The sequence below is a fragment of the Cyprinodon tularosa genome, unplaced genomic scaffold, assembly GCF_016077235.1.
Source record: "Cyprinodon tularosa strain WSP-4 unplaced genomic scaffold, ASM1607723v1 ctg187, whole genome shotgun sequence".
NCBI classification, from domain to species: domain Eukaryota; kingdom Metazoa; phylum Chordata; class Actinopteri; order Cyprinodontiformes; family Cyprinodontidae; genus Cyprinodon; species Cyprinodon tularosa.
Window position 1 is genome coordinate 1,681,411 of NW_024038657.1, and position 16,216 is coordinate 1,697,626.

A 16,216-nucleotide genomic window follows, 5' to 3' on the forward strand; every position below is an offset into this window, starting at 1 on the left:
TTTTTTCCAAAGAGGACAGTTATTGCTACGGTTCTCCATCTTTCTTATCAAACACTGTGGAAAGATAAACTTGGGTCCTCACCCAGCTTAGTTTTTGTTCCAGTTTTCTAAATGTTTTTTTGATTAATGTTCCCATTGTTGATAACTTACAAAAGCAATCATTGAGGTTTTTTTTTGCTATTTTTGGATCCATGACTTTCCTGAGCTGAAGAGTAACAGTTGGTCTCTATTTTGAAGAATGACTAAGAACACATATCTTAAGTAAAGACAAAATAATAGATTACCAATATAAATTTGGTTTATTATCTTAAAAAAATAAGTCTACATTGCAAAATTCTTTCACTACATTAGTTTTTTAATGCTAGGGTTAGCGTGCCCCCATTTCTTAAAGGGGGATTTTTCTTTTTCACTATATAATTGTACTGCAAAAATAAATTATAGTTTCCTTAAATGTTGCAAGTCAGGTTATTCTGCTGTGATTAAGATGCCAATACAGGGAAGGAGCATGTGCCTCTATTCCACTGACAGTTTTATTTTTTTCATGGGACTATGTGTCATTGTGAAATTCTGTCCTGTTTCATTTTAGCATTGTTTGCTCCCTAAGCGACATAAATAATAAGTCTGGAAGGATGCAATTATGTTCACCAAGAGGCAATTTCCTTTAATGTGATTCTATCTGAGAAGATGCCATCACAGTCTGTGACTCCTCTCAGCTGCTAAAATTACCAGCATTTCAGATTTTATTTGTTCTTTTGGAGTAATACAAACATGTACTGTTAAATCATAGTGGTTTATGCAGTAATTTTGTTGTTATCTTATTTTGTTTGGTTTAACTGTTTTTGTGAATGTTTTGGTCTTTTTCCTTAGAATATGTTACTTGCATTCTTTCAGGGCAGAGTGTTAAGCTGCTTTTCGCCCTCCTGTCACTGTTACCCCTCAGCAAGCCGCAAACAGCTCACTTTGACATTTTCATTGTGTTTCTACAAAGACTGCAGGTATTCCTCTGTGAAGGCACGTAGAAACGGCCCCTGTCTCCATGTACCATGATGGGTTTTTCTTTTTCAGTATACTGCTTTGTGATCAGCCATCTTGTTGTATAAAAATACCCTAACCTGTTTTTACCCATCAAAGGCCAACAATTCTGGCAATAAAAAACATATTTTTTGTATTGTGTTGAAGTTAGAAGATAAATGATTTAGTTGATCTACATTCTAATACATAAATTACTAAAATCTCACTATGTTTGGGGATTTTTTTCGGATGACATGCTTTTTCTTCCCTGAAGTGCACAAATGAATTCGAATATCTCCCAAATGGAAGATTTTGATGACACAATTACAATGACTTAATTATGTTTACTGAGTCATGAAATTGATTGATTTTATAAAGTATAGAACTGTAGGAACATTGAGCTCCAAAAAGTCTCTAAAGATGAGAGACAGCAAACATAATTTAAGTAATCATAAAAGTCTAATGCAGTCATTAGCACATTTGAGAAGCAGCAGCTTAGAATAGAATAGAATAGAATAGAAGTATCATTTAATTGTGTCAGGGTGTGGAAATTCTGATATGTAAAGAATAAAATGAAAGTTGCAAATACACACAAGTGTGCAAAAAATGTGATAGAGAATGGAACATTTTTTTATTGCAAAAAAAACAAAAAAAAACAAAAAACTGTTGGAAAAGAAACCCTGGACAGTAATTAAAAAAAGGAATACTTAGATAAAATAAGAAATGCTCACCATAAAAAGAAAATAGATGCCCATTTAAAGAAATTATAAAAAAAAACACCAAATGTAAAACAAATTTGGTACTGAACAGATGAAATCTGCGAATAATAGTGTAAGTGTAAAAATTTATAACTAAAGATGAAAAACAATGTAAAGATTTGTACATATTAAAATCTGCATCCTTATTCATATTCAATGCAATTTAAGAAGTAATAGTTAGAAAATAAAGATCAGTTCTGTGTAAGTTAATTTTAACCTTAAAGGTTTTTTAGAGAGGGAAATGTCAGCTAAAGCCAGGCATACACTGTACAATTTTTTCAATCGTTGCACACAGCTACAGCTCACACTGTACGACGAAACCGTAGGGTTTAAAAGTTCACAGCTCACGGTGTATTTTCTCACACTGTGACCCGACGCTCTGATGCAATCTACCTGCTCATACTGTACGTCTAAAAACCACGTTGGACTCAGCTTCGCAGTGAGATGGCACTAATCTATCCGGAAGCCAAACAAGTAGAAGAGGAATGTGGAGCTCACTAGACTGAAACGTGCTGCCTTGGTAATTTGTGCAATTTTGGGTGCTGAAAGCCCTAAAACGAAAAGGCAAAGACATATTTGAACAAAGACATGGCTACTACGGTCTGTCAATTGTACAGAAAGAACTAAATTTCTCTCGCATCCCCGCCATGCTTCTGTGTTTTCGTCTGAGAGGAAGAAGAAGAAGAATCCTTGTTTGCGCACAGAGGGCCGGATTTATCAAGATCCAATTTTGCGTGCAGTAATTTGCGCTCGCAAACTGGAATTTTGCGCGAGGGGCTGAACCATGGTTTGCGGGTGATTTAACAAGAGCGATTGCGTAACTGGCGGCAGGTGCAAAACTGTTGGAGACGCCCTATTTAAATGATGGTTTTGCGCGTTTGGTGGTTTGCGGCAAAGTAGTTTGTAGTTTGTGCAAACTAGTGCATTAAGAAATTTGAATCTTACAGTGACACCCCCACCCCCTCCAAAAAATGATATATATATATATATATATATATATATATATATATATATATATATATATATATAAACTTTGGCAACCTTTATTCCCTAAGGTGGTATGTGGCTGAATTTCTACTTCACTGCAGTAAAAAAAAAAAAAAAACTGGTGTTTTGTATTGGCCTGTAGAAAAATGCACATACCAAATGGTTCACAAGAAGTGACTGTGGAAGAGATTATTGCGCGTATTCATCCCTGCAGCATTGGCATGTTGCTCCACAGGCGCAGAGGTCGGGGTTCTCCGGTAGTCAGGGCGACATGGCATTTAGAACGTTGTACAGCACTTCTGAAAAACGAGATTGGGAGATCCCAGATGCAAAAAAGTGCAATGTTGCAAGAGTTTTGTGATATCCGGGGTATTGCGTGAGTCCTCCTTGTGCCTGGCTCCAAATCCATTCGGAGTTCCCCCAACAGCTCCAAAATGTCAATGCTGGATAAACGATATGTTTTGATGATCGTTTCCTCCTTCATTGCAAAAATATTCACACGGAGTGAAAAAATGCGTTCTCTGCGTCTCCTTGCTTCATTTCCATGTCTCCTTCTTGCGACAATAACCGCTGCCATGTGTGCGCAATTACGCATACAGACCATTTGCACCTTCTTTTGAAACGTGTTAAATATAGAGTCAGATACCGTTAGCAAAATTGCTTTCAGGTTTGGTAAATCACTTTGCGAGTGGTAAATTAATATATTTACATGTTCTCCTCCCACAAGACGCACTTTTGCGTGTAAACGCCCCATATTGCATATTCATTGCAGAAAAGGTACTAAATGGATAAGAGGCGCTATTTAGCACGTTTTAAAGACCAAATCCTTTTAGCACGCTGTTGATAGATCAGTTTGTACATTTTTTAGCGTGCGCAGTGAAATAGCTCACGTTTTTATACACGCAAACCTTTGATAGATCCGGCCCAGAGTGTTTTGCCCACGACTGCCGACTGAATTTCCAACACGTTTGATTTTCTCTTGACCTCATGATGGTGAGGCCAGCCACTCACAGAGGTGGTCGTAAGTAGCTGATTGCACCTTGTTACCCCCTGTATACTAAATTATGCAGGACGCACAATCCGGCTGCAAGTAGGCCCGATCGAAAAACTCTCGCACGACTGGAAAATCGGCCTGAAAAAAGGCAAAAAAACTTACAGCATATGTCTTAAGGTGCACAGCAGACAGAACAGAGATAAAGTTATGGAGATGTTTAACCCACATTATAGAGCAATATTTCAAGTTTTGGACATCTTATGGAGCTTATTTCCATCTATCTTTTGAGAATCAAATGAACATGACGGAACAGCTAAATGTGCCTAAAACCAAGAGGCAGAATAAGGAAAAGATTAAACTGAGAAGCAGCAGCAAATAGGCCTATGGTTTGCCTGGCACACAACAATGCATCACTCTCATCGCCTTTTTCTGCTTTTCTGCTTGCATAAGATGGCGATCACAATGGAGTAATGTTTTAATGATCCCTTGCTGATGTCCTAATTAAAATTGATCTTTCTTTAAAACCACAACAATGGACAGCTTAAATGCTATTTCTTTTTAAAAAAGGCCGTATTTGTTATTCTTGGCTTGACACGTTTCACGGACTACAAAATTACAAAAACACAGCACGTCGCCAGGAGCTTTGCATCACATCCATAGTTATTTGATCGCTGCTAGGCTATTGTCGCTAAACCTGTTAGTTACGCCTATGAAATCAAGCTGGACAAGCTCTTCACCTGGCTGGTCAAGCTAGCCTATGGTAACACTGGAGGAGCTGCAGAAATCCACAGAGGAAATATAAGAAACTGTTGACAGAAGAACAATTGATTTCTGCACCACAAATTCAGAAAAAAATGTCAAGAAAAAGGGCTCCTCCAATCAGCCTTAAACAGTAGAGCACAACAAGCATATAGAGGACATGGAGTGCAATCTTTTGTAGATAACCTGTAATGTTAAAAGTTTCAGGGATATGAATATTTTATCAATATGGAGTTTGTATATAAAAGTGCTAAAGCTGAATGTGCAAAGGAGATGTGGGTTGAAAACATTTTCAAGGCTGAAAGGAGTCCATGTCTATCTACCCCAAAATATCCTCACAAATATGTATAGAAAGCTCCAGTTTAGCGCAGCGTGCATTTTCAGTGATATGTTCAGAAAAGAACAGCACAGGTACATATTGAAATATGAAATTACATAATCCTTTAAGAAGGCATACTCAATTTACATTAAGAGATCATCCGGGACATATTGTTTCATGTTCTTTAAATACATTTGATGCCAGAGAGGATTGAAACTGGTTATTACTTGTTAAATAGGTATTTTATCAAAACATACTTTGTTTTGTCAAACATTTCCCCATAGGAAAGGGTTTCCAATGAGGGAAATGTTTTTTTTTGCCAAAACTATATTGGAAGACATTTGACGTATACTACGCTTTCATCAATGTTGTGCGATCATAACATTGTTTTATGATTGACACAAAGAGCTATTATTTCTTCTGATGGTGTTATTTGTTTACCCAAGTTGATGGTTTGTGATTTTGAATCTTTTAATGGTATAATGAGAAGAGTGAAATTATTCAGTCGTTGGTGAGCAGCAGTGTGCAACAAAATAGCTGTTGGTATTCTTTATTTGTGCCCCAATTTTCGAAATTGATGCAGTTTTCTTGGCCTTTCTGTGGTGTTTTAGGGCTCAATCTTTATGTGCATTCTTCATTATGAAGAGTTGGAAGGTAGTTCCATTTGTGTCAACCACAATTCCAAACCTTTGAATAAAATGCTCTTTTTTTAAGTTAATGGTTACTATCCTTCCTAATTTCACATTTCTTTTCTCTTTCAGGACTTTGGACTGAAAGTACTCTCACTGTGAACTTCCAGCAAAGACCACAGATTTTTGCTGTGAGTATATAAAAATCAAATATTAGACTACACCATTTGACACTTAAGTATTAAAAAAGACATGGAAATAAAATGATTCAACCCATAATAAAAAAAGCCAGGGTCATTGCTGCAGCTGTCCTTTTTTAGTGGTGACAGATCACTGCACATTGAAACCCGCCTTCATCCTCTGCAGCTCCCCTCTCAGAAATCCAGCCTGTGTATGCGCCCTTAATATCCACTGATAGCATGGCCCAGTTGGCAGACTGTCCATGGCTGAATGCTTTCTAAAACTGTCCGGCTATATGACACTGAAGAGCTGTAGGGTTAAAGCACTAACTGACCCGAGAGGGAAATCGCCTCGATTGTTGTTTTAGAAATAGGAAATGATGGAGTGTTTTTAAACTTTACACTAAATTACTGCATAAAATCTAAAATAACTCAGCATATATAAAAGATTTCAACGACTGAAATCAGTTGAATTTGTAATTAGATTAGAGTTTTGTGCTCCATTGCATGTTGTGGGTACCACTAGATGTCAGCATGAAGCATGTGCTGGGTTTTCCCATCTGTTCTTAAAAAAAGCTTTCCATGTGCTTGGGAGGAGGCTGCCAACTGCAGTGTGAACAAGGCAGGAAAGGCAAGCTGAGGTTAAAATAGTGGCTTAGCGTAAACAAGCATGATTTAGTGTTAGATCTGCTCTTCCTATGCAGGTCTTGAGCATTTCGCCAACATGCCCAGCACTCAGTTGATTAATCCGAGTCATTTTTATGAGTGATGTAAGCATGAGTACCATAGCAGCTTCAGAAAGCTAATAAAACCTGGTGGAAAGCAGCATTGCCTGGAAGGGCTGTTATGGGTGGCTGCTTTGAAACTGCTTTAATTTGTCTCTCTCTGCCCTGACAGCCTTATTCATGCTAATTTTAGTTAGTTCAAAAGGAGCTACTTTTTGCCAACATCTGAAATAAGATATTCACATCCTCTGTATGCAAGAATCATAGTTTATCTCTCACTGACATTTTTCATACTAGACTGTTTAAGATAGTTAATATGATCAAAATGTTACTATTTGCTGGAAGTCAAAATAACATTCGACAATAATTTTATGAGTTTTGACGTATTCTGTTAGACCTAGGTGAGTAATTTTGGATGTCTTTCAACAAGTTTCCTAACAGAGAAAGCTTAAATTTAGGACCATTTCTTCTACCAGAATTATGTAACGGAGTCAGTTTTAAAGGCCGTCTTGATAAACAGTCCATTACAGGTTAAGTTTTCTTCACTTTCGAACACTTTTTTCTGTATGCTTAGATTAATTTTGACTTGGGAGATCTAACTCTTTCCAGGATTTGAAAGAGCAATAAGTAAGAAATGAAATGCAAAATTAAACTAAATCACTCTCATTTGTCACCCAGGATGGAAGTAACATCTTTATGTTTTTTTTTTGTGTTGTTCTGGTTTTAAACAGTAGGTGTCATTATTATTTATTGCTCTTTTAAGTAATATTTAAACATATTCATATTGATAACATCTAGTCTGTTCCACTAAAGCCACCAAGGCTTTCTTAAGTAAAACACACAGACATGATGTTGACACCCCTCCACTTTACAGCTGGCACCGTGTTCTAAGGCCTGTACATTTTGTTATTTCTTTCCTCCCAAAAGTGTCACTTAGATTTTTGCTTCATCTGACCACAAGCATTTATTTGTGTCTGGGTCCATTGACAGAGTATAATCTGGTTTTTTGATTTGCTTTTCTAGTTATGCCTCCATTCTCACTAAAACATCCAACCATGATTTTTTTTTTTTATTGTTGGCAGTATTTCTTTAACAAGCTACCTGGTGGAGCGTTTTGCAGCGTTTGCAACAAAACATTCCTGCTTTCGATTCCTGGTCTAGGATATTTCTGCATACAGTTTGGAAGTTCTTACTGTGCATGCAGGGGTTCTCTCCTGGTACTTGGGTTTCTTCCCACAGTCCAAAAAAATGACTTATGTCTCTAATTTGCCCTTAGTTATGAGTTTATCTCCATAGTGATGTGTCTATGGGTTGCCCTGAGGTGAACAGGCGATCTTTCCAGGTTTTATTCTGCCTTTCCCCCATAGACTGCTGGAGATATGCACTTTCAACACTGATGGACAAGTGGTGGAAGTTGGATGGATGGATGGATGGATGGATGGATGGATGGATGGATGGATGGATGGATGGATGGATGGATGGATGGATGGATGGTGGGTACATAAATAATGGATGGATGAATGGATGGAGGGAGGGATTTATAAATGGATGGATGGATGGATGGATGAGGGAGGGAGGGAGGAATTGGGGATGGATGGATGGATGGATGGATGGATGGATGGATGGATGGATGGATGGATGGATGGATGGATGGATGGTGGGTACATAAATAATGGATAGATGAATGGATGTATGGAGGGATGTATAAATGGATGGATGGATGAGGGAGGGAGGGTGGAATTGGTGATGGATGGATGGATGGATGGATGGATGGATGGATGGATGGATGAATAATGGATGATGGATTGATTAATGGATGGATGATGGATGCAGGGATAGATGGAGGGATGGAGGGATATATGGATGGATGGATGGATGGATGGATGGATGGATCGATCTCCCCTATCAGCTAACAGGTAACATTTTTACCAAGCAGGTTGATTTGCAAGAAAGATTTTCAGGACATCAAGCTCTTTTCCTTCCTCAAATTTACATGTGTTGTTTACCTTTAAATAATAGTTGGAAAAGCTAAATGTTCACCCTTAGTCTCAGATTGACAGAAGCTCTCAAATGCAGCAACATCTTCACCTTTGCTTTCTTACTTTTCTGAAGCCACAGTTAGGAAAGTAATAGGAAAATCTCAATTAAATGAATTTTTGGGGATTTTAGCAAACAAATTTGGCAAATCAAACAGGCCTTGAGGTGTCTGATGTCAGAAAGTGAGAATAATAGGTTTATGTGGAATTTATTCTGTTTATGTTATCTATTTCAACTTGCTATTCTAAACCACTAAAGGTAATTTAGTTCATTCTAAAGTTCATTTGGTAATGTAGTATGCAGAATTAAGATATTTGTTGTATCAACAGAATTTGAAGAGTTATAGCCTTTGTAAAATAATTCAAGGCAAAGCTGTTGAGTTGCAGTTGATACATTTTAACAGTAATTTAGAAGTCATTGGATAGAATGCCATTAAGTTAAAGTGCAGAAAATTAATGAATTAAAGGACTTAAATCCACAATTTAGAATTTTAAATGGTAAATTTACTTGTCACCTCAGTTTAATATTTCGTTATATCTCCTGTGATGGTAGGTAATTATACAGTATCAAAAACAAATCCACAGTCTTGCTAGATGTTTCAAACAGCAGCCTCGGGGCTTATTATAGAGACAACTCAAGCTGTAAGGTTTCCCTGTAACTCTTCCTAATGTGAATGAGCTAATATGATGAAACTCCCTGCACTGCTTTGTTGCATCATCTAACCTCTGTTACAACCATGCCCTGAATAAAAACCAAATCTATTCTGATTCAATATCACATGCAATCTCTGCAGCATATGCAGTTGATCATGCTGCATAAGAGCAGTTATCACTTGAAGGTATTGATAGTGCAGACCCTCTCAGGCTTGTGTTTACAACTTAAATACCACCCTTGATAGAAGGTCAACTTTGTGCTACTTCCAATAGTACCAGTTTCACCATGTCACCTTCAGTTCTCATGTTAAAAACTATTAAAATAATCATTAGGGTTTACTTTCTTACCTCCTTCCTTTAAATTGCTGAGTAATTATTAGTGTTGTGCCAATGCCATTTTTTGGCCCAGATACTGATACCCAATACCTGGCTTTGCAGTATCAGCTGATACCATACCGATATCATCTGTTTGAAATGGATTTGTGTGTGTGTATATATGAAGAAATGCATACCACTGTAAAATAATTGCCATCATGGCTTTGTCAAGCTGTTGCCTTTGTGAAGCAGAAAAAAAGACAAATACAGAGTGAATCCAGTGGAACTTTTTATTGCCTACCTGGAATGAGTGACAATAGTTGAATACACTTTTGGGTCTCAAAATGGTATGGGTGCCCTATTTGTTGGTACTTGCCGATACTGATACCACCATTAAAGTGCAGTATAGGGGCCCTACCCGTTACTGTATCAGTGCAACACTTGTATTATCACAGCGCCTATCACATGAAGTACTACAGGACAAAGAGATTATAAAAAAGTACGGTATCAAAAGCATCACATACAGCATTGTCAAAACATGCTGAGAACACAACATGAAGATAAAATGCCATTGAAAGCTGAGCACCACTGTTACCATATTGGGTATCTGTCTGTAGAAGCGGTTAGCTTCATAAATAATCAAAAAGGTTTTTCCACACATACATATACTACATCCTGTACTAAGGGAAAGGAAGAAACAAAAAACTTTGTTATAAGAAAATCCGGGTACAAAATAAAAATCTCCCATAGCCTGGTTGCATAGATGAAGACACCATAAAACAAATTCCTTATATAAATTATTTCTAATTACACCACGACTCCGTGAACACTAAAGCAGCCTTGAGATTTTCCAATAAGTATATGTATTTTACATATGTCAATATTTCCCAGCAGTTTCCATAGGTCTGCAAATCTATATATAAGGGTTGGAAGGCAAGAGTATGTTTTTTCAAAGAAAACATAGAAATCTAACAATGTTGTGAGAATACATATAGTGAAACCATACTTGGCACAAAAACACAGCACATAAGAGAACATAAGGGAACACAATGCCCTCATTGATGTATGATTGTGCATATTTGGTGTGTGTTTTCTTTAAATGTAGCTTATTTTTTTTGGGCAAAGAAGTTGAAGACAAAGTTTTGATTCTTCATATACCACCACTTAAAAAATGAAGGGAAATGTCTTCCTTCAGCATTAGAGTGCAGACATCAATCCAAATCAACAAAAGTTGACTTCATGACAGAGAATTAACATCTTGGAATGGTTGAGCTGGAGTTCGGAACAAATTTCACAGATTTGTAGGATTACTTAAGGAAAGCCGTGGGCAAGATAACTCCCCAAAGTCTGATAGATTGTTATAACTTTTGCAAGACAGAGTGAGTAAATATTTTTAGTCCCCTATGTAAGATGTTAACAGACAACATCCAAAGAAGGCTAAAAGCAGAAGTCAAATCAAAAGATGCTTCAGCAAAGTATTAGTTTAAGTGTCTACACTAATGCAGAGTTGTCCAAAGTTGGTCCTTGGGGGCTGCTGTCCTGGAGGTTTTAGATGTTTACCCATTTCAGCTTGGATGATTTCCTTTGATGGCTGATTAACAAGCTTTTGCTGAACTGCAGTCATCTTACTCAGGTATGTTAAAGCAGAGAACTATCAAAAACACCTGCAGGACAATGACACTTTAGGACAGACTTTAAGACCTGTTAGGCACTCATGTGATCAGGTTACTGCATCTTTAAATGTTTAACCTTCTGACATATTAATTTGTCTTTTCAACAGCAGCACAAGATAGATGTCACATTATATGTGGACAAAGTTGTTGAATTGTTCATGATTGTCTCATCTATTTTACTTCATTAAACATCTGAATTTTTAATAGGGATATGGAACTGTTAACTGTATTTGCTCTTTGATAAGATAAACAGGTGATGTTAGAGGAAAAAGTTTATATATCTATGGGATCCCAAGATTATTATTTTGCTGCATTTCTTTGTGGTTTCTTTTTGATTCACTTTGAATATTTTTTTGTGTTTTGTTCTAGTCTTAAAGATCTAACTGTGTTGTCTGACATATATTCAGAGCAGCATGAGTACTGCAAAGAAAACACATGGTGCTGCACGTGATTTTTTGCCTAAACCCGCGGTTGTGCATTTTAATGGCTTCACACAGTTATTGACTGAGCTAGTTTTGATATATGCCTGCAACTCTCCACACGCATGGCTTATTAAATATGTATTTCAACTTGCACTCAATCTCTGGAGGCTTGGCCTGTTTAGTTCAAAGTCAGGTCTGAAGCTTTTTTTTTCATTTCCTTACTCATTACTTAATGGAACTGTGCTAATAATTATTAGATTATATCCACATTTATTGTCTGCTGAATTGGTGATGATAAGCTGCATATATCTGCGAGAACATAAGTATTAGCCTCATGTCTCTACAAGTCATTACTTCTGTGTGCCTCCTGCATCATAAAAAAACACCAACGCTGGTCACGATGGGTTTACCCAGCGAGCTATGAATCTAGGTTGGATCAATATTCTGTTCCCACTCAGGCACTAAAACAGGCCTGCCAGGTTTACAGGGCAACAGACTGCAAGGTAGTGTCACGCTGCCTTAACAAAAAACATAAGGGTCTGAACATGATAAGCAGAAATGTTTAATCAGTTTAATGTGGAAAAGCAATCCTTTTTTTTAGGTGCACATTGCAAAGGGGTTGTTCCCTTACACTGTTACATAAAACAATATGGAGGTGTACTGCCAGAAAGAGAGATCAGACACACACCTCTTCAGATGTCCTGTTGTCGTCTCTGAGAGTTTAAACGCATATTATAGAGCTTCTTGCAACAAATCAGCTAAAAAGCTAATAAACCCAAACAATAACCTTGTATAGTGTTTAACCTATAGGTCATAAAGTTATTTGTTAGCATGCTGAGAGAAATTATGAATCACAGTTTTGGGTGTTTTTATGAGGTAATTATTAATATTTTAACAGTAAAAGATAAGTATTTAACAGTTAACCTGATAAAGCCTAAAATCTTGTCTTTCCAGGGAACAATTCAGTTATAAATGAAAAGAGCAGGAAGATTTCTCTCTCTCTCTCTCCCTTTCTCTCTCTGTCTGGTCTGTCTGTCTGTGTCAGAGGGCTGAATTCAAAGACACCCCATAAATTACAATGAAAAATGATGCGGCAGGCTAGTCTATTTTGCTGAAATTTCATTGCAGCAACTCAAAATGGTATTCAGTAATTTGTATGCCTCCCACTTGCGTGTATGTATTCCTGAGAACGTCGGAGCATGCTCCTAATGAGAGGACGGATGGTGTCCTGGGGTATCCCCTCGCAGATCTGGACCAGGGCATCACTGAGCTCCTGGACAGTCTGAGGTGCAACCTGGCAGCGTCGGATGGATCGAAACATAATGTCCCAGAGGTGTTCTATTGGATTTAGGTCAGGTGAGCGTGGGGGCCAATCAATGGTATCACTTCCTTCATCCTCCAGGAACTTCCTGCATACTCTCGTCACATGAGGCCGGGTATTGGCATGCACCAGGAGGAACCAATGACCCACTGCACCAGCATAGGGTCTGACAATGGGTGCAAGGATTTCATCCCAATACCTAATGCCAGTCAGGGTGCCGTTGGCTAGTTTGTATAGGTCTGTGCGTCCCTCCATGGATCTGCCTCCCCAGACCATCACTGACCCACCACCAAACCGGTCATGCTGAAAGATGCTACAGGCAGCTTAAAGTTCTCCACGGCCTCTCCAGCCCCTTTCACGTCTGTCACATGTGCTCAGGGTAAACCTGCTCTAATCTCTGAAAAGCACAGGGCACCAGTGGCGGACTTGCCAATTCCGGTGTTCTGTGGCAAATACCAAACGAGCTCCACGGTGCCAGGCAGTGAGCACAGGGCCCACTAGAGGATGTCGGGCCCTCAGGCCACCCTCGTGGAGCCTGTTTCTGATTGTTTGTTCAGAGACATTCACACCAGTGGCCTGCTGGAGGTCATTTTGTAGGGCTCTGGCAGTGCTCCTTCTTGCACAAAGGAGCAGATACCTTCTACGACCCTGACCAGCTCTTCTGGAGTAACTGCCTGTCTCCTGGAATCTCCTCCATGCTCTTGAGATTGTGCTGGGAGACACAGCAAACCTTCTGGCAATGGCACGTACTGATTTGCCCAACTGGAGGAGTTGGACTACCTCTGCAACCTCTGCAGGGTACAGGTAGTACCGTACAGTAGTGACAGTGACCCTAGCCAAATGCAAAACTGGTGAAAAAGAGTCAGAAAAGATGAGGAGGGGAAAAAATGTCAGTGGCCTCTACTTGTAAAACCATTCCTGTTTTGATGGTCATCTCGTTGTTGCCCCTCTAGTGCACCTGTTGTTAATTTCATTAACACCAAAGCAGCTGAAACTGTTTAACAACCCCCTCTGCTACTTACCTGACCAAATCAATATCCCAGAAGTTTGATTAACTTGATGCTGTACTCTGATTAAAAAGTGCTCCTTTAATTTTATATATATATATATATATATATATATATATATATATATATATATATATATATATATATATATATATATATATATATATATATATATATATATATATATATATATATATATATATATATATATATATATATATATATATATATTAGGAATAACTATAACTGATTTATACAGCATAGTTGTATATTTATGTATGTGGATTTATTAGCAAGGGCTTTATGAAAATCTAGTCTATCATCACTGATTTATTTCAAAAGTATAGATTTTTTGCTTGTACATTTTTCTGTTGGCAGAGTGTGATTAGTAGAGACTGACCAAAAACTCAGTTTTTTGGCCACCCCTCAGTGCACATTGGTCACTTCTTAGCCACCCTATTAACATTTTCTAGCTCCCCCACTGCTAGTTCAAATGTTATTATTTTTGTATTTCTTCAAAGCAGACTAATTCTCCATAAAATGCAGCTTTAAAAATGTAAAAATTCCTCTCTGCACCCAGTACTTGTGACACATCTGATTACAAAAAATATACTCCAAATGTTATTATTTTGCCTACAGTATGGCTCTTCAAAAAAACATGTTCAGTCCAGAAAAATGTGCCTTAAAAGGATGAGTTATGAACCCATATTTTTATGTTTCCTTCAAAATTATTGTGTTTGTTCTCAATTCCATGCAGCTTTGCTTCAGTGTTTGAGCGGCCATGCCCATGCCCTTTATTGCTTATTTCATTAAGCTATAACAGAGTTATGGTCATGGTATTTATCAACTAAGACAAACCAAAGACGTGGTTTGTTACTAAGCTTACCCTAACCCAGTATCTGATAGACATGTATCTATTACCTTCATTATTGTCCAAAAGATATTCTTGCACATCTAGTCATGCTTAGTTAATACATGGCCTGTGTAGTTATAATACACTAGTTCAAAGATCAATGATCTGTTTTGATATTGATTTGAAATGTTCATATCTTATAACAGCTGATTTATTTACCCATGTTCTAATTATTATCACAAATATTTCACCACCAAAGTCCCCATATCCCCCTTGTTCTGTAACTCCTTTGCACGCAATGCCAGCCCGAGCCTATTGGGGTGCCTTAATCAGAATTTGATCCGGGGTTCCCCCTCCCACCATGAAGAATCACCTATGCTAGAACATTATTGACACAAATGTCACACTATAATGTTATAGCGAAATATAATAAACCAATACAGTGAGGTTATGTATAATACAAAATAAATAAATGATACATAAAATACTTTGCTCTTTTATTAAAACTTCTGAATACACACAGTCACAAAACATATTAAAAAATATCATTTGCAAAATTGCATTGAATGTGCAATTTTTTAAAATAAAACCAAAATAGACAAACATTAAGATAATCAAAAATAGAATCTTACAAAAAAAAGATACATAAACAATGAAAGCAAACATAAGAACAGCAAGGGTTCAACAATGACAATTGTTCAACAATGACCTCAAAATCGTTTCTGGAGGCAAAGTCACTGATGACTTCATTGTATGGTATTGCTTGGCCAACTTTTTTATTAATACTAATGATTAAATACTAAATACTAAAGTCCACTGAGTTTTTGCTGAGCCATTGATCTCAAGTTTTTTTTTTTCAATTTGAGTTTGGAAAAGCTTCTCTCTGCTGTGGCAACTGTTACAGGCCGAGTCGAGGCTATCCTGAGATCTACCCAAGGATTTGGGTAAAGCTCACACATCTCATTTTATGAGAGGTATGTGAGAAGCTCAAAGGCAGTCAATCGTTTGTGCCCCCCTACCCCCAGGCATTAGTTCGCTAATGCCTCCGGCCGGCCCTGCTCACACATTTATGGTGTTATAAACAATCTAGCTTTCTCTTTCTGCACTTATAGTGTAGCAGCTACAGCAGCACTCCTCAGTTACAACTCAGAAATTGCAAACTGGTTATCTGTATATAAATGTTGAAGCAGCAATTTGATCATGTTATCTGACCTCCTGCTGTGTTATGTTAACACTAATAAGGTTTCACTCCCCTTATTATGATGAATGTGTGAGGTGGCTGGAATGCTAAGAGAATCAGTCCTGTTTTATATAAATAAGGTAACAGTTATCTTGGCACACGTAAAATCTTTACAGAGCCCTGACAATCCACATGGTTTTCATTTAGAAAATGAAATAAAAATAAAAGGCAAATTCCTATTGGTTTAAAGTAACCTCATTTGTTCCTATACAGCAAACTATAAATTCTATATTATTAATGTTCATATTCTTAATAAATGAAACAAAATTTGGTGCTTTGACAGTTGTTTTTATTTGCTTTGCATTTGGGCCTGTATAAAAATAAAAATTGAAAG

At 37.5% G+C, this 16,216-nt stretch overlaps 1 protein-coding gene across 4 annotated transcripts in view; it reads left to right on the forward strand.

Moving 5' to 3' along the window:
* Positions 1-16,216, forward strand: part of LOC119781997 (synaptotagmin-2-like) — a 97,707-nt gene that overhangs the window by 51,560 nt on the left and 29,931 nt on the right. For all 4 annotated transcript variants that reach the window (XM_038282673.1, XM_038282675.1, XM_038282671.1 and 1 more), the window contains one exon: positions 5,590-5,648. The gene's annotated coding sequence lies outside the window, so the exon portion shown is untranslated. The remainder of the gene's footprint in view (positions 1-5,589; positions 5,649-16,216) is intronic.